The sequence below is a fragment of the Glycine max genome, chromosome 4, assembly GCF_000004515.6.
Source record: "Glycine max cultivar Williams 82 chromosome 4, Glycine_max_v4.0, whole genome shotgun sequence".
NCBI lineage: Eukaryota > Viridiplantae > Streptophyta > Magnoliopsida > Fabales > Fabaceae > Glycine > Glycine max.
The window spans coordinates 34938344-34944343 of record NC_016091.4 but is presented as its reverse complement, the minus strand read 5'-3'; positions in this window follow the sequence as shown (position 1 = coordinate 34944343).

Here is a 6000-nt window from a genome sequence, read left to right as displayed (position 1 = left end):
CGGAGCGTTGACATTGTCTGCAAACGTCTGGCATTTGTGACACTTCCTCACATGGAGACAACAATCGCCCTCCATAGTGAGCCAATAGTAACCCGCCCTTAAGATCTTCCTAGCCATGGCGTGCCCGTTAGCGTGCATACCAAAAGAGCCCTCATGGACCTCCCCCAGTATGCTCTCAACTTCCTTAGCGTTCACGCAGCGTAGCAGAACCATGTCATGGTTTCTCTTGTATAGTATGCTTCCGCTTACGAAGAAGCCGGCCGCCAATCTCCTCAACGTCCTCTTGTCGTTGTCGGAATCCTCTGGTGGGTACTCTTTGCTTTCAACGTATTGCTTGATATCGAAATACCAAGGCTTACCGTCCCACTCTTCTTCCACCAGACAACAATGTGCGGGTCTGCCACGACACCTGAACTCTATGTACGGTAGGTCTCCGTGCGGTGTCAGTTGGAACATGGACGCTAAAATGGCAAGCGCATCCGCCATTTGATTTTCCTCTTGGGGAACGTGATGGAAGGAGATCTCATCAAAGAAACCAACCAATTCCTTGATATAGGCCTGGTAGGGTATCAGCTTGTGGTCTCTAGTTTCTCATTCCCCTCTCAGCGGTGAATCACCAGTGCCGAGTCTCCGTACACCTTGAGTAGCTTGACGTTGAAGTCAATTGCTGCTTGGACGCCCAGAGCACATGCTTCATATTCAACCATGTTATTGGTGTAGTCGAACCCTAGCCTAGCTGTGAAAGGTATACATTGATTTTCCGGAGAGACCAATGCTGCCCCAACACCATGGCCTAGAACGTTTGACGCTCCATCAAACCACATGATCCACTTGTCCCTGTCCTCGTCTAGTTTTTCCTCAAACAAGGCCATGATGTCCTCATCCGGGAACTCCGGATGCATGGGTTGATAGTCATTGAGAGGCTGCTGAGCCAAATAATTCACCAAGGCACTTCCCTTTATCGCCTTTTGGGTGACATAGACTATATCGAACTCGGATAGCAAAACCTGCCACCGGGCGATCCGCCCTGTTAGAGTAGGCTTCTCAAAGATGTACTTGACCGAGTCCATTTTGCATATCATCCAGGTGGTATGGCTCAGCATGTATTGTCTTAGAAGGCGGGACGCCCAGACTAAAGCACAACACGTTCTTTCCAGCAGGGAGTAGTTCATCTCACAGGCCGTGAACTTCTTACTCAAGTAGTAGACGGTGCGCTCTCTTTTCCTGGACTTGTCATGTTGCCCCAGCATACATCCCATTGACTCATCCAAAATCCTCATATACAAGATGAGAGGTCTTCCGGGCACCGGCGACATAAGCACAGGAGGGTTCATGAGGCACTGTTTGATCCTTCCAAACGCCTCTTGACAGTCCTCGTTCCAACGGATGGATTGGTTCTTGTGTAAGAGCTTGAACAACCGCTCACAGATAGCGGTGAGCTGTGATATGAATCTGGCATTGTAGTTCAAAAGCCCCAGGAAACCTCGGACGTGCTTCTCAGTACGCGGTTCTGGCATTTCAAGGATGGCTTTCACCTTTTCGGGGTCCACCTCTATCCCTTTCTGGCTTACAATGAAACCCAGTAATTTCCCTGACTTGACCCCGAAGGTGCACTTAGCGGGGTTTAACCTCAATCGATACTTCCTAAGCCTTTTGAACAACTTCCACAAGTTGACAAGGTGTTCCTCCTCGGTTTTAGACTTGGCGATCATGTCATCTACATAGACCTCGATTTCTCGGTGCATCATGTCGTGAAATAAAGCCACCATAGCCCATTGATGGGTTGCCCCGGCGTTCTTGAGTCCAAAGGACATCACTTTATAACAGAACGTCCCCCCACAGGGTGACGAAGGTAGTCTTTTCCATATCCTCTGGTGCCATTTTTATCTGATTGTAGCCGGAGAACCCGTTTATGAAGGAAAAAAGAGTGAAATTGGCCGTATTATCCACGAGGATATCGATGTGCGGTAGAGGGAAATTGTCTTTGGGACTGGCTCGATTCAAGTCCCAATAATCCACACACATTCGTACCTTCCCATCCTTCTTAGGGACCAGTACAATGTTGGTAACCCATTCCGGGTACCGAGCGACAGCCAGAAAGCCAACGTCAAATTGTTTCTTTACCTCTTCTTTTATTTTTAAGGACGTCTCGGGCTTCATCCTCCTCAACTTTTGTTTTATCGGGGAACACTTAGGATTTAGAGGTAATTTATGTTGTACGATGTCAGAACTCAAACCGGGCATATCTTGGTATGACCAGGCAAAGATGTCTTGGTAGTTTTTTAGCAAGGCCATTAATTCTTCACGGACGGGTGTGGTCATACCCGTGTCTATCTTTACTTCCTTTTTCCCACTGTCGGTTCCTAAGTCTACTAGTTTTGTCTCTTCTTGATGAGGCCTCATCTCTCGGTCCTCTTGAGTGATTATCCTCTCTAGCTCTAGGGGAAGCCCCACATCCTCGTCCTTTTCACTCTCCATCTGACCCGCTTCTTGCTCGAAATTGACGGCCGGGTCCCGGGTATTAGTACCTTCGAGGGACTCGTCGTTGGATCTGGCTTTTTAAGCGTAAAGAAATAAGCATGCAAATGAATGAGAATGGGTAGAGGCGCAGGAACAGATGAAGAAAGATCTTTATATTATAAATTCAAGAACAAAAGACATAATGCCTTAACAAAAGGAAACTCTAAAGCCTAGGCCCAACCGTAGAGTTTTAAAGCTACAAAGGGTTACATTACCTAGTCGGAAACTCTAAAGCCTAGGCCCAACCGCATAAACGTCTGGGCGCTCCTCCACTCGCCAATTTCCTAGTCGAAAACCAGGAGGACATGGCTGTACCAAATCCGATCTCCTCGGGGAGTCATCCTTGCATATCGCAGCGACTTGGCCTTCGTGTCTTAAACCCACACTTATAAAGCTTTTACTGATGTGGCAGGGCGGGGCCCCTTTGTCTTGTTGTCCCAACCGCGAGCCTTGGCCTTTGTTCTTCCTTTCCGAGATACGTTTCCTTATGTCAGCTTGCGTAGGTTTATAGCCTAACCCAAACTTCCCGCGGTTTCCTCTGGTGCTTACCAGGCTGGTTCTGTCGCCGTTGTTCTTGCCCAAACCCATTTCGGGCTCGTAGCCGTACCCCAACATTACCCGGGCCACCATCATTGCTGTATCAGACAGGCAAGGTTGCTCAGAGAGGGAATCTACGGAGGCAATGCTTACTACCTCAAAAGATTGGAAGGCCATTTCCAATGACTCCTCCGCGGCTTCCACATATGGTATAGAGGAAGGGCAACTTACCAAGATGTCTTCCTCACTCGATACTATGACCAAATGCCCCTCCACTACAAACTTCAGCTTTTGGTGGAGTGTAGAGGGAACGACTCCCACTGAGTGGATCCACGGGCGCCCCAAAAGACAGCTGTAAGCCGGGTTAATATCCATCACTTGGAACGTGACCTGGCAGGTTTGAGGCCCTATCTGTACGGGGAGGTTGATCTCTCCCCTCACCTTTTGGCGGCTGCCGTCGAAGGCACAGACCACCATGGAACTTGGCCTTAGATGGGAAGCATTAAACGAAAATTTCTCCAACGTGCTTTTGGGCATCACGTTCAAACTGGAGCCATTATCGATGAGTACCTTGGCCATGACGTGGTCCATGCATTTGACTGACACATGCAAAGCCCTGTTATGTCCTCTCCCCTCGGCAGGGATTTCCTCTTCAGTGAAGTCGAGGTAGTTTTTGGCTGTGATGTTATTGATGAGTCCCCCAAAGCCTTCTACGGAGATGTCTTGGGCTACATGAGCTTCATTCAAGAATTTTACTAGCAAAGCTCGATGAGGCTCAGAGCTCATGAGCAGTTCCAAAAGAGAGACTCTAGCTGGGGTTTTGTTGAGTTGCTCAATGACTTTGAACTCGCTTTGTTGAATAATGCGACGGAACTCGCCGGCTTCCTCGAGCGATACCTCTTTCTTGTCATAGCCATCTCTTCCCTCGGAAAGACCTTTCATCGGAACATCCTCGTCCGGAGCGGGGATCACTTTGACATTTTGTCCTTCCGTCATCTTTGCCTTCCCTTTAGCGTTCGCGGGCTGTGTCAGCAGGTCAGGGGGTGCGAACACGCGACCGCTGCGGGTCATGCCGCTCAGCCCCGTGATATTGGTTACTTTGGCCAACAGCGAGCTGATGTCAGTGGCTCCTTCCTTCCTTTCGCTTGGAGGCGCGTACCTCCATGGAACTACGTGGCTATTTTTGTATGGAAATGGAATAGGTCTAACTACCGAGGGGTGTCGGGGCGTTTGGGGAGCTACGTCTCTGGTGAAATGTATCACCAAAGGTTTAGGCTTTCTAAGATCTTCCTCATCTGCGGATTGCATGCATATGTGTTGCTCTTCACCCCCCTCATCGCAGAATTCCAGCCGGCCTTGGTCTATCATTTGTTACAACAGGTCTCCTACTGCTAAACATGCTTCCATGTTATGTGACGCACCGGGATGCATCAAACAGGAATCCTTCTCGTGCCCACCGCAGGGAATTATGTCCCACTTTTGTAGGGCCTCGTAGATAAACCTTCTGGGGTCGTCACGTCCTTCAAAGGTTTGGACCTGCGCGGCCTACTCGACTCGATAGCATTAATCGCTCCCCCTCCATGATTGGCAAGCGGGTTTGTCTTTATGTTGGGTCGGTCCTCTTGAAACGTCAGCATCCGGCTTCTATCAAACTTTGGACCGTGCGTTTGAAGGCCATGCACTGTTCGATTGAGTGGCCTGGGGTTCTCCCATGGTATGCGTAGGTTGTGTTAGGGTTATACCACTTTGGGAAAGGAGGCTGGTGGATCCTTTCGGGAGATATCACAGCCATCTGGTTGGCGATGAGGGATGGCAAGAGGTCTTCGTACGTCATTAGGATCGGGGTGAATTCTTGAGTCGGCCTTAGGGGAAAGTTCCTTATCGCGTTGGAACCGACGCCAAAGTGGGCATTGCCAGCCAGGCGAATCGGGGTTGGAGCCAGAGCTTGGGGGGCCTCCCTCTGGATAAGCGCGCGGGGGGGGGGGGGGGGAGGGGCTCCCTCTGGATAGGCGCGGGCACCCTAGGTTGTACGGGTGCTGAGTTGGAGGAGTCTACAGCGCGAGCTGAGAAGCTCGGGTGATGTTGCGCATATTGGTGGGTACCATGGGAGATCTGCGGCGGCTTGATCCATGCAGGCGTTGAAGTGACGGCATGGGTATCTCCTTCCTTCCTTTTTGCCCCAGTTGCTCCGATCCTCCTAGAGTTGGTACCTATGGAGGAGACGTAATTGAACTTCCCTCTCTTCAATCCCACTTTGATCCTTTCCCCGGCGAATACCAAGTCTGCGAAGCTGGAGGGCATGTAGCCCACTAATTTCTCATAGTAAAACACAGGCAAGGTGTCTACCATCATGGTAATCATTTCCCTTTCAACCATGGGAGGGGCTACTTGCGCTGCCAGGTCCCTCCAACGCTGAGCGTATTCTTTAAAGGACTCGTTTTCCCTTTTAACCATGTTCTGCAGCTGAGTCCGGTCGGGAGCCATATCAGAGTTGTACTAATACTGCCTAAGGAAGGCGGTAATCAGATCCTTCCAAGTGCGGATGTGGGAAGCTTCTAGATTAGTGTACCAGATGACCGCTGCCCCAGCCAAGCTATCTTGGAAGAAGTGCATCAACAACTTCTCATCCCTAGAATACGCCCCCATCTTGCGACAATACATTTTGAGATGGTTCTTAGGACAAGTCGTCCCTTTGTACCTATCGAAATCAGGTACCTTGAATTTTGGGGGGATGACAATGTCCGGTACTAAGCAAAGATCAGTCATGTCCGTGAACAGGTAGTCGCCAAAGCCTTCAACAGCCCTCAATCTCTCTTCGATGAGATCGAGTTTCCTCTTTTCTTCTGCTTTCGGGGGTGGCTCTCCTGCGGACAAAAATATTGGCTGTGTTGGGGGGTTTCGAGGTTCTCTCGTGAGGTTGGGCTGAGGTAGTGTGTTGGGTGC